We start from the raw sequence: 13,511 nt of genomic DNA, 5'->3' as shown, positions 1-13,511 counted from the left end.
TTTTCCCTCTAGATACAATTGGCAGCAAAATCATCTGCCCATAGCCTCAAGAAAATGGGTGTTGCAAGTTTTTTTAAGGTTTGACTTTAAAAAAAAAGTCAAAATGGAAGTTGTGACAATGTGATCAAAACTGTTTTTATGTGTATCATTAAAAATTAATTTGGTCATTTCCACATTTGCATGTAACCATGCTAAAACATGCCTCTGTCCTGCCATATCTTTGTGACCTTGTTTTCATCTTATCCCAGCTCATGAGGGAGATATCCTTATGTTTTCTTAATTGTTGCTTATATTAAAATAGTATTTTTCCACCACACAAGGGCACCTGAAGGTGGGCAAAAACTGTTCAGCTTTGTCACCTGCTGCCTTGGAAGGAGGTCAAGGGACAGCAGGAACTGGAAACAGAAGCAACAGAGGCAGAATATAAGATGGCAATGGAGACAGCAGATTTTGAGCCAGTATTGCCTTCTTTGGAGTCCTGTTACTCAAAAGTTCTTCAACTCAGGAATATGAAAAAGGTCTGAGAAATATGTTAACTGTCATCACGGTATCTGTTTCTGGTTTTCATATGATGAAGACAGCACACTATACAATTCAGGAAAACTCTTCTGAAATAAAATTGCTCTCTCCCATTGCAGGTGATCATATGATTTATAGGTGTGCCCACCCCACAGGGCTGTTTATGCACTTAGAATAGATTTTGACCCAACCTGGGCAAGATTGAGTATCTGTTGGTTATTGAGGATTTTCCATCTTTAACTCTGCTGGGAATGCACTTCTGTAGTCAGAGTTAGTGTGTAATTAAGCCACCCTCCTTAATTCTCCTACTTGAAGAACAGATGGCAGTTGTGGACCAATTGCATCCATTCCTGGATCAAGAGGCTTTGCTCAGGGTGATTCATGCCTTAGTAACCATCTGTTCCCAAAGGTAGGCAAGCAGTCTGGGGAGATTCTTGCAATATAGGTAGAACACAATAAAGTATCTAACTTTGATCTTTCATGACTGGATCTTCTTGCTTGTGCCTGACACCACTCTTCACAAATCCTGGCAGGATCTATAAACTGGGCAACTTGATAGGTTGTTAAATCTGCTGTCCCAAGCACCTACACTTTCCTAATTCCACTCTCTACTGTTAGGAAGCTTAGTGGGTGATTGTTTTTCCTCCAATAAGCAATGCTTGTCCATGCAGGAATCCCCTACTGGGAGAATCTTCCAGGTCTTTCCTTATCTGGCTTAAATCAGTAAGAAGATTCTCACTGGCTTACCTCATTACTATATAGCTGAATAAACTCCTGCAGCTACATCAGTGCTCTTTTGGTGGTCTCCACTCAATTGACAGAGAAAGGACACTAGCATGAGAGCTGGTGTCTACTGTACATTATCAACTCCTATTTCTAGTTATTTCTGGTTCCTTTTAGGGTAGTGGATGACTAAGCTTTGAGGGTGTCTGAAGAAGCAGAAATACTCCTTTAACACTAAGAACTTGAACCTGTTTCACTTGGCAGCTTGGTATAAGTCTAACACATTGTGGGGACACAGCAGAGAGATAAAGTTATTAGAATGTGTTTCTGCCATACAATAGTCTCCTATCAGTCATAAGGGCAGGCTTTATGCAATTTGGGTGATGCAAGGGGGCAATGTAAGTCAATAAGGAGGATCCCATTCTTCTGAAGTGGAGGCAGCTTCTTTTCTGCCTGAGCAGAGGGGATTGCAGCCCAAAGGCCAATCTTCGGAGTGTACTGAATTTTCGAAAACAATGTTAACTCAGAGTGAGCCTGCCAGATTATATCTTTATCCAAGGCCCCATCTGAGGCGCCCTTCCTAGCAAAGAATCAGGAATCTGGTCGCGCCTTTTCCACGAATAATGTTATGGAAAGGCATAACTTTCATGAGCTCAAAAGCTTTCCCGACCTGCGGCTCTTTATCAGAAGCATCAGAGTCAGTTCCTTAACATGTACGTAGTCGGAAAAGCTGAGGCCCGATTCCTGCTTTTCTGCCCCCATAACGCGGCTTTCTCCCCCCAACGTCCCCAGCAAAGACACGCTGTCCGGTTCCCGTCCCTGACAGGGCTTCAAAGCGTGTCCCGCAGCAGGCCCGGCACGTTAATGCCGAAATAAGGCGCATGCATCCACTTCCGGGGAGCGACGCCGGTCGGGCTGCGGCCTAAAGTGGCGTGGACCTCGGGCGAGTCGTAACGAGGCCGCCCTTCGGAACCGGCTGACAGAGGGCTCCGAAAAGGGGACGCGAGTTGCAACCGAGGCAGTCCACACGTGCCGTTGTGCCCTCTGCCCGCCTTTCTTTTTCCTTACGCCGTTTGCCGCTAGCTGCTTGGTAAACAGAGGACCCAGGGCCTCCCTCCCTCCCCCGCTCGCCTGGTCGGTCCTTTCTGGATGCTGAAGTCTGTCTAAGCGAGAAAGAATTTCCTTTTTGGAGGAGAAAGCCTCCAGTTCCTTCTGTTCAGAGGAAAGTGCCAGTGACGGTAATGTGGGGTGACACTAAATAAACAGTTAAGTTCGCCTTGGAAAGATGGAGTTCATTACCCGGTGAGCGGCAGTTAAAGCCAGACCAGGAGGGGCCGGTTTGTTTTGGCGCAAAGCGCCGAGCGAAGCTGCAGCTGCTCTGTTTATCCAGGTTCCTCTCCGCTTCCACCCCCTCAGCGCCCCTGCCGGCGGCCGCCGCCCCTTAGTTCTCCCCCTTCGCTCCAGCCGTTGAGGAGGGCGCAGAAAAAAAGAGGGCTGTGGAGGGGACGGGGGAGAAACGAAGCTTTAACATACATGCATTCTTAAACAGGGGTGTTAAAAACCTTGGACCTGTTATTTTATTTTTTCTGAGAGCCAGGGTGAGTGAAGCAGCGGGGAAGTCCCGGCTGGCACCCTGGAAAAGGAGATTTACCGAATAGTGACTCTCGCCTGGGGTGGGAACGAAGCGGCGGTGGAAGCTCCAGGCAATCCGGGGTGGGGGTAGGGGGAATGTGCCGCCGTTCGCTTTTCAGGCAAGGGGCCCGAGCCGCGCAGGTGCACACGTGTACCTTCTTCGCTGCACCTCTGCCGGGAAGGAACTCTCTTGGAGGTAAATTTCAAGAGGAGCTTACTCTCCAGGAGACCCAGCCACGCCGGTGCTGTTAGGTTTTATTCCGCCGGGCTCCCTTCAGATTCAGCGGATGCTTCTTGCTAAAGAAATTGATTCGGGGTGCTAAGCCCAGGATTTCAAAAACCTTGAACTGACAGATTTATCTCGGTGGCCCTTACTCAGAAAGTCCAAGCTGCCCCTGATCCAGGTATATAGGAAAGGGCTGCAGGACCAAAACTAGAGCAGGAGGAATAACACCCGGACCAATTGATCAAATGACTCATTTAAAAAGTTGCTTTCATTTTCTGCCTGGTTCTCAGCTTGGACTATACCAAGCCTTTTTAAAAAGAAAAAAAAGTAATTTTATTTTATTTTTTATTTATTCCACGCTGAGGGTCCCAGAATTGGGTGCCTGGCATCAGTCACTCCTATGCATGTTTTATTCTATACAAGTTTTCCTTTCTACAAGCTATAGTTATAGCACTCAATGGGGCTTCCCAAACATGAACACGATTTATGTCAGCAACTATAATTTAGAGCTCTTGAACCTACCAAGTTGTATTCTTAAGGCACACTTACTCACTTATGGGCTTCATTCTCCATTCATAGCATACACTGACCCACAAGGCCACCGCACTTGGACTGGAAATCACCTAAGGTACTAAGGCAAAGTAGTTTGGGCATGTTGGGCAACTTCAGCAGGCAGTTAATCTTACCATCACCTCCCCTTTGATTCATTCCCCAGCTCCATTCATTTATACTTGCACTACTATATTATCCCCATAGGAATTTTAAAAAGATATCCTCAAAAAACCCTGCAACTCATGATAATAATAGTGCTTTATACCAATCTTTTCTTCTCTCCAAGCAAATTTCCACAAGAAAAGAGCCATGTGGGTAACATAAAACGCTCCTTTGAGGGGAAAAAAAAAGAACGAGAAAGGGGGGGGGGCACCAGAAGAAGCTGCGAAAGGAAAGGCACTAGGTTGCCCTTCTTTCCGGGTCATTACGGTATTGCTGCTCTCCAATCAATCCTAATGCGATGGCAATTGGAGTCCCTGATGAATGCCTCTCAGGTTTCTTGTAATGGCTCCACCACATTTTCCTGGACCTCCTTTAACCTGAGATGCCAAGGGGACGCACTCTTCTCAGCTGCTGATTACTTCAAGATGTGGAGACTTGGGCTTGGGGGAGGAGATAGAGAAAGTTTTTAAATATCTCAAAACTGTTTGTTGTTATTCTAAACCCTTTATTTAATCACAGCAAAGTTATAACTTTCCCCTTTTCTGAGGGGGGGGCTTCATTTTATCCCTCCTCCCCATTCAGTATTTTGAACTCTAGCTCCTGCCCATAGTAAAGCAAGCAGATCTGCGATACTAGGATCTACAAACTGGTTAACACACATTACTTGGAAAAGGTGAGGGTAATATTCCAGACTGGACTGAGCATGTGCAGAGTAATTTTCAAGTTGGTTGCGTTATCACACAAGTCTATATCGATGCAGAAATAAGCCTCATTAATTTTGAGTTGTCTTATTTCCAGATAATTGCAGGTTTAGATATTTTAGCTGCAGGGTATAGGGATAGATATATTGATTTTAAGTACATCTGCATGAAAGGATGTTAAAGAGGGCCCAGTGCCTTGTTTCCAGTTCTGCCAGACTGCATTATTTCATTCTTAATTTGGGGGTGGGGACATGAGCACTAATTCCAGAGACATGATGAGGTACCAACTTGTCAGACTGCCATAAGACACTGAGTTCACATGTGATAAATCTTGATTTTGCTTAATTATACTTTGCAAAATAAATTCTAAATAGATGATTTCTTACATTCTAATACAGGACAGCTCTATTCATAAAGCAAATGCTTGAGTTCATATAAGATACTAAACCCAAACCAAACAGATCACATTATGGTTTAATGCAATGTGTGAATCAGATCCTGTTTCAGGGCAGTTTTTCAAGGCTCCACATGAATAGCTCTCCTCTCTGCTGCCAGAAAAGCACTCAAGCAGTATCCTGACACCTTTTTTTTTCCTTTTACAACCATCAACATTAGGAGTTTACAACTAAGCATGTATTATTTTGATTTCTGTCCACCCTTCACCCAAGTTATCCAACAGATCATTGCAATACCTTTTCATTGCCCAAGTTTTACCATTTGCTCATTGTAATTATAATTATATAATTGCAATTATATAATTATATCCTGTTCTTTAAAGTTTTCCCCCCAAAATCAAATATATACCAATATCAACATTCAAGAAGATAGCTGAAGAAAAAAATATATATACCTGCCAGTACAAAAAGTAATTTCTATATTAGGATTAAACAGGAAGAGAATAAATTAGGGAGAAAATTTCACAATGACACACCAGTACTGAAAAGACCCTATTCTGTGAGTATATTCTCAATTGGAACATATGGGACTCAGTTTTTATTCCTGGGTAGGGCCTAAAAAAATCTGTTGGGTTTTAGTATAATCCACAACTATGATCTTGTCTTGGCATATGGCTGAACCCACAGAAAATTCTAAACCATAAACACATTACAAATCACAAAGGTTGACATATTCTGCCAAGCAATTTTGTTTTAGAATATTTATATGAATTTAACTGATATTGAACACTACTCATTAGTACTTCACTGAACAAAAGGAACCAAAATTCTGTTTATATTGTACCTGGGAATAATAATCAAGAGAGCAAAACTGTACACCAATTTTAGGGTTCAACCATTGATTTATTTACATAAATAAACACACTCTTTAAATTGATATTGCTAGACAGTAAAACAGTGCCCTCTGTGGAATATGCTGCCCTTAGCACCCACTTTTACAGTTCAGACAGTTCTTTGTTCCTCCTATTTGCCTACCAAATCAAGGAAACAAAACTCTCTAAACTACCAAAGCCTCAAATGAAAGCATTTCTAGATAGAATTAACCCATATGAATGAATATGAAAGTACCAATATGAATGAATATATCAACCCAAGAAAATCCCACTGATTCCAGCCATCGAGAGGTGGAGATCTCTTTTCAAACTGTTTAAGACTGTGAGCAATTAAGTAAAAACCTTCAGTATTGATTTAGGTAGCCAGGCTCCTGTTTAGCTCAGAATCAGTTTTGAAATTCATTACTGATGGTGCAATCCTATACACATAAGCTCAGAAGTAAATGCTCTTGAATTTAGTGGGATTTATTCATAAGCAGATAGATATTAGATTGCATCCTTTGTTTTTATCAAACAAAATGTATATTGTAACATTTAATAATAATAATAATAATAATAATAATAATAATAATGATGATGATGATGATAAAGTTGCAAGGGACCTTGGAGGTCATCTAGTCCAACCCTCTGCTCAGGCAGGAAACCCTATACCATTTCGGACAAATGGCTGTCCAGTTTCTTCTTAAAAACTTAAAAAAATTCTTCTTAAAAATTTGCTATGCAAATATATTTGGAAGAAAAATCCATTAAATTCAATAAACATTAATCCCCAAAATACATACCGGTATGACTGTAGTCAAAATTAGGATGTAGCATCAAAAATATTGAGGAATTCCAAAACAAGTAGTTTTTAAAGAAGGCATAACCAAGATAGCAATCTAGTTTAATCTGTTAGTTTAATTGATTGAAATGATTTTATATTTAAAAAATATCTTGATTAAGCATCCAATTTTTTTGTGCTGAAAACACTGATTTTCATAAAAAAAACTACAGATGGCATGTATCATCTTGTAAGAGTCACACTCTTTTTCTTAAATGGGATGCTTCCTAATAGGAGGATGCATTTTTATAAAACATACACAAAGTTTCTAAAAACAAAGAAGACTTTTTTCCTTAACAATTGTTTTTACTAGTATATGTCTAGACATTTAAGTAATCATGGAAACAGGTATTTTGAATTGGACCAAAGAGCCACGAATACTGTTTTCTACAGCTGCCAGTGGACCTACAATGGTTCATTAAGTAACTAATATTTATTTACACTAGATAACAATCCTAATTATAATTTGAAATAATTGTATCTGCAGACACAGTAATACCTTAATTATGGAATGCATATATAGAGAAGGACATGATTTCCCCATACCTGTTTAAATGAATGGTGAACAGTGGGAGGCTTGTTTCTAAAATATACCAAGAAAAGATAAATATCTCTATATCTTGACCAGATGATGCAAGATGAATTTAGGCTAGAGAGAAATTCTAAGCAGGAAATAGCAGATTTTCCAACTAATAGGTTAAGGTTGTATAATCCCTTGATTATGGAGTTCAGGAGTAATAGGAAGCTTGATTCTAGAGCAATGAGGACTGATTTTTGTATTCTCAAAGACTAATCTATTGTTAACACAATTTGGTTCCAATTTGGTGGAGCTATTTTATGCTATCTGCTTGTCTTAGCCACATCCATGTATTTTGACCCTGCATACACAAAGCCTAAGCAACTTCGTTTCAAGTTCTGTCAAGCTGTTTGAACCTAATCCATTTGCTCATTGATTGCCTTGGGCATAAAAGTCTTTTTTTGGCCTCTGCTTCTCTTCTATAAAAGCATGTTATTACACAGGGCTGCAATTTTAACATTACGACAGAAGATCTGATATGAGCTGATTAGGCTTGGTAGGTTACCATTCTAAGTACAGTTTCTTGGGAATAAGTTTCATTGTATTTTCTTCCTTTTGCTTCCTTTTCCTCCACACCGAATGATTCAGCTCAAGTGAAGGGGAAAGAAAGTAAACATACAGATTGAGAGTTGTTGAGCAACTTTTGGGCCTTAGTTTTTCCCTTGTGTTTTAGAAACTTGAAATAGAAGAATGGTGGTTGATTTGACACATTCTATGCCACAATAGATGTAAATTTAGACTGCACTTTCAGGATACAAAAACATTTTCACTGTGCAAGACTAGAATATACCCTTTTTGAGCCTAAAATGTGCTGTAAGTGGAGTTATTAACCAACTCAAAAAGGTTTTATTAATTGAATTTAAATAAATATGTGCAAAGGACAACACAACATAAAACCTTAATATAACATACATACACACACATCAGCTCTCCTCCAAAATTTCAGATTGGCTCCAAACATCAATGGGTATAACAAAAGACTGTCTTTTTTTCTGTCCTTAGCCTAGTTACTCCTAAGTATAATAACATGATCTATGAAACTAATTTCATAGTAAGGAATGGGAAGTGAAGGCAATCTTTCAGGTCATTCGTTTCCCAAACAGTCTATAGGTCTATAAAAATGTAAACATAACTTTGTTTGGCCTTAGCCTGTTGTGCATATCAGACACTGTAGTCTGCAAATCTAGTTTATGGCTTAACAAATTGCAAAAAATCAGCCAATTGTTAGTCAAGCAACAATTAACCAAACTATGGTTTAATGCAGGATGCAAACAAGGTTAGTAGAAATTTAAATAATAGTATACACCTGTTGTATTGAGTATTCTATTGTTTTCTTCCAATAAAACTAAAGTGGTTTGCTTGTTGTATTTGTTGAAATAAATGGAAAGATTTTTAATTGGTAAAGATTGATTGGGTTATAGTATAATGTAACATCTGCATGTTTTGCTCTGAAAGCCTAAATCAATGTTTCTCAACCGTGGCAACTTTAAGATGTGTGAACTTCAACTCCCAGAATTCCCAGCCAGTATGTCCTGGTTGGGAAACACTGGTTTAAAGGAAAGTGGACTGCATATATATACCATTCTGAGAAAAGCAAAGTGTTCAGAAATCAAAACGCTGATCCCCACTACCATTTCTAGAAACCCCGGTTACCTTAGATCACCTCATTTTACCTTTTAATTCACCCTGGGGACAGTTGAGCTCCTTTCCAAACACAAAGATTGCGTAGAAACAAAAGGTTTTCCATAAACCCAGTCAAGAGTCACATGCCCTAAGTGGGCAGGGCCAGACCCTAGTTGGGAGAAGGTTTGAAGAATTTTAGGGTGTTGCCCCTCAGAACAGCCCCCCCAAAGGGGCCTCTTTTTTGCCCCCAACCAATCCAACAAGGGATGTTTTGTCAAACTGCCTACGGCTGTTAGGGCAACCCTTTTGCCCCCCTACTTTAGATAGGAATGCGTTTGATTTCACTTACTTTAACATGAGAGAGGGCAGTTATGTGGCTTTCACCGCCTCCTCTCCTGGGTGACAGCCTTGACTTTTGCCCCAGGTCCTGCTCTGGTGACCACTGTCGAGTTCAAGAAAAAAAAATCTTCTCGAGTGTCAACCTTTCCAGGGGTACATAGAAGAAGCAATCGTACCCCACCCCCCAAATTGAACATTCTCCGTTAAATACAGCGTTTCTTTTATTCTATTCGGAATACATCTGAACAATGCGAGGGACCACAGAAGCAAAAATAAGTGACTTCTACATTTCTTGAGCAGACGCCATAGATCTATTCAACAATAGAGAAGAACCCCGGATCGCACCGACGGCTCGGCTCAGTTTAGCTCGGCTCAGCATCGAACGATTTCTTAAGGTAAAACAGGCATCTTCCTCTTCCAGCATTACGTCCCCCCACCTTCCCGGCAAATTACAAATGGGAAGAGGGAAAACTATCTCGGCAAGCAGAAATTAGAGACCGGAGCCGCAGACAGAGCAGTCTTTTTTTTTTTTTTAACTGCGCATAGTTATTAGCAAAGCAATCCGCATTTTCACGGGGCATTTTCTCCCCTCCGGTTTCTCAGCATAATGGAATTTGCAGTAATCCGAGCCCAGGATAATTGTGACTTCCTTACGAGCTCCCTCTTCCCCCTCTACTTTTCAAAACGAGATAATGCATTTCGAATTAGGTTTAGCAAGCGCTGCAGACAAATTGGGCAATGAGTGCCTCGCGAATTGATCATTCAGGGAGCCCCCCCCCAAAAAAGATACGAAGACCCTTTTTTACAGTCTGAGGGGAGACAAAGGCGCGCTTGCCACGAAAACGACGAGCGCGTTCCCTTTGCAAAAAGAAAGAGTCCGCACTTTCAGGCCAAACAAAGAAAGCTGCCTGCGGATTCTTGCTTGCACGTTTGCATTCATTTGTCCATTTGTCCTGCTCCCGATATATATATTTTACGATTTGAAGGGAGGGATAGAAAAACGACATGGCCCGCAAGAGAGGTGGGAGGCCAAGCGGAGAAGTCAGCTGCATGATTCACGGAGAAAACCATCTGGTAATGCTGTAACAGCCTTTTGCCTCAACCCACCGAAGTTTTAAAACTTGAGAATTGCCTGAGAGGAGGCTGCTAATCAAGATGTGGAGGCCCAGCGCTGTTCTAAAGGTTAGGTCACTGTTTCTCAACTCCACAACTTAAAGATGTGTAGACTTTAACTTCCAGAATTCCCAGCCAGTATGTCCTGGTTGGGAAACACTGGTTTAAAGGAAAGTGGACTGCATATATATACCATTCTGAGAAAAGCAAAGTGTTCAGAAATCAAAACGCTGATCCCCACTACCATTTCTAGAAACCCCGGTTACCTTAGATCACCTCATTTTACCTTTTAATTCACCCTGGGGACAGTTGAGCTCCTTTCCAAACACAAAGATTGCGTAGAAACAAAAGGTTTTCCATAAACCCAGTCAAGAGTCACATGCCCTAAGTGGGCAGGGCCAGACCCTAGTTGGGAGAAGGTTTGAAGAATTTTAGGGTGTTGCCCCTCAGAACAGCCCCCCCAAAGGGGCCTCTTTTTTGCCCCCAACCAATCCAACAAGGGATGTTTTGTCAAACTGCCTACGGCTGTTAGGGCAACCCTTTTGCCCCCCTACTTTAGATAGGAATGCGTTTGATTTCACTTACTTTAACATGAGAGAGGGCAGTTATGTGGCTTTCACCGCCTCCTCTCCTGGGTGACAGCCTTGACTTTTGCCCCAGGTCCTGCTCTGGTGACCACTGTCGAGTTCAAGAAAAAAAAATCTTCTCGAGTGTCAACCTTTCCAGGGGTACATAGAAGAAGCAATCGTACCCCACCCCCCAAATTGAACATTCTCCGTTAAATACAGCGTTTCTTTTATTCTATTCGGAATACATCTGAACAATGCGAGGGAACACAGAAGCAAAAATAAGTGACTTCTACATTTCTTGAGCAGACGCCATAGATCTATTCAACAATAGAGAAGAACCCCGGATCGCACCGACGGCTCGGCTCAGTTTAGCTCGGCTCAGCATCGAACGATTTCTTAAGGTAAAACAGGCATCTTCCTCTTCCAGCATTACGTCCCCCCACCTTCCCGGCAAATTACAAATGGGAAGAGGGAAAACTATCTCGGCAAGCAGAAATTAGAGACCGGAGCCGCAGACAGAGCAGTCTTTTTTTTTTTTTTAACTGCGCAGAGTTATTAGCAAAGCAATCCGCATTTTCACGGGGCATTTTCTCCCCTCCGGTTTCTCAGCATAATGGAATTTGCAGTAATCCGAGCCCAGGATAATTGTGACTTCCTTACGAGCTCCCTCTTCCCCCTCTACTTTTCAAAACGAGATAATGCATTTCGAAGTAGGTTTAGCAAGCGCTGCAGACAAATTGGGCAATGAGTGCCTCGCGAATTGATCATTCAGGGAGCCCCCCCCCAAAAAAGATACGAAGACCCTTTTTTACAGTCTGAGGGGAGACAAAGGCGCGCTTGCCACGAAAACGACGAGCGCGTTCCCTTTGCAAAAAGAAAGAGTCCGCACTTTCAGGCCAAACAAAGAAAGCTGCCTGCGGATTCTTGCTTGCACGTTTGCATTCATTTGTCCATTTGTCCTGCTCCCGATATATATATTTTACGATTTGAAGGGAGGGATAGAAAAACGACATGGCCCGCAAGAGAGGTGGGAGGCCAAGCGGAGAAGTCAGCTGCATGATTCACGGAGAAAACCATCTGGTAATGCTGTAACAGCCTTTTGCCTCAACCCACCGAAGTTTTAAAACTTGAGAATTGCCTGAGAGGAGGCTGCTAATCAAGATGTGGAGGCCCAGCGCTGTTCTAAAGGTTAGGTCACTGTTTCTCAACTCCACAACTTAAAGATGTGTAGACTTTAACTTCTAGAATTCCTCAGCCAATATGCTGTCTGGGGAATTCTGGGAGTTGAAGTTCACATATCTAAAGGTTGTTAAGGTTGAGAAACATTGGCTTATATAGTTCTTCCTAATAAAACCTTAACTCCTGACCTTTTTAGTGTTCACAGATGGTGAATGAACATAATTTACTACAGGGTTTTCAAACTTGGTAACTTTTAAGATGTGTGGGCCAACTCCCAGAATTCCTCAGCCAGTATGCTGTCTGAAGAATTCTGGGAGTTGAAGTCCAGGTATCTTAAAATGGCCAATATTGAGAAACACTGGTTTACTATATGCTACCATATTTGGTATCAGAATGATCTTTCCTGTTATCTCAGTTTCCTTATCTCTTCCTCTTTCCAAGGGAAGTTAAGCCTCAGATTGGTTACTACTGTGTAGCTTTGAGTTAGGGAAACAAACCACCTCTCCTCACACACCTGTCTCGCCTAATGTAGCCTTTCCAAGTGGCATCTGTTGCCAGACATTCTAGCAGTTAAGATCCAAGATATCAAGCATTTCAGATTAAGGAAAGCTGCTATATAGGTAGTCCTCACTTGTTGCTCAGTGACAGTTATGATGGACCCCCCTAAAAGCTACTTATGGCCTGGTTCTGGACTTCTAATGGCTGTATACTCACCCAGAATCATATGGCTGCATTTTGGATACTTGACAACTGGCTCACCTTTATGGCTGGCTGCAGTGTTCTGTGGTCATTGACTTCGATTCATGATATTTTTTGCCAGTTTTGAGCCTTTTTGGCTGGTTTCTAGCAAAAAGCACCCATAGGAATGCATGGATTCACTTAACAACCACCACGTTGACTTAAAGTCCATGTGTTCGCTTAACAACCATCACAAAAAAGTTGTAAAACCAGGTCATCATGTGGGTGCCATCATGATTTACAACAGAATTCTCCGCACCGACATGTTCATAAGTCGAGTAATGCCTGTAATTCCTGTTGCGCAATAAAGATACAGTACCTTTTCCCAATACCAGTACTGTATATGGAAGGAAATATTATTTTTACATAGGGAAGCCTTAAACTTTCCTTCTTGCCCATTTTGCAGAACTTCTACGGGGCTATGGATATTCCTTTATAAATGTAACATTTGTCTTCCTGTTTGGACAAGTTTGTGTATTAAACAATATACGGAATTTGACATAATTTATATTTGTTACTTAAAAGGATAAAATAGGTATTTTATAGTATACTTTGGCTCTGTATTCAAAGATGTTAAACATAATTTCTCTGTTAGGAGAAACTGGGAATCTCTGGTTAGTAGAAGACTTCAGGACTTATTTAGACTGACATCATGGCAAGAAAGAGGGGTCTGAGTTGCAAAACCAGAAAATTTCATCTATATTTTGGCTTGTTAAATTGGTGTATGTTCTCAATTAGGAGCTGCAAGTG

General features: G+C 41.4%; 1 long non-coding RNA gene across 2 annotated transcripts; it reads right to left on the bottom strand.

Moving 5' to 3' along the window:
* Positions 1–3,895: 3,895 nt before the first annotated feature.
* On the bottom strand, positions 3,896–11,365 carry LOC120297194. Of its 2 annotated transcripts, XR_005553720.1 has the most exons (4): positions 10,861–11,365; positions 10,562–10,680; positions 9,173–9,265; positions 3,896–4,254 (listed from the first exon to the last, which is right to left on the bottom strand). It is a non-coding gene; the product is annotated as an uncharacterized LOC120297194 (long non-coding RNA). The 2 variants fall into 2 exon arrangements; XR_005553719.1 differs by having other exon boundaries at positions 10,562–11,365.
* Between the last annotated feature and the right edge of the window lie 2,146 nt (positions 11,366–13,511).

The sequence above is a fragment of the Crotalus tigris genome, unplaced genomic scaffold, assembly GCF_016545835.1.
Source record: "Crotalus tigris isolate CLP2741 ecotype Arizona unplaced genomic scaffold, ASM1654583v1 scf7180000023598.3388751, whole genome shotgun sequence".
NCBI lineage: Eukaryota > Metazoa > Chordata > Lepidosauria > Squamata > Viperidae > Crotalus > Crotalus tigris.
This window is presented reverse-complemented; position numbering and strand designations above follow the sequence as displayed.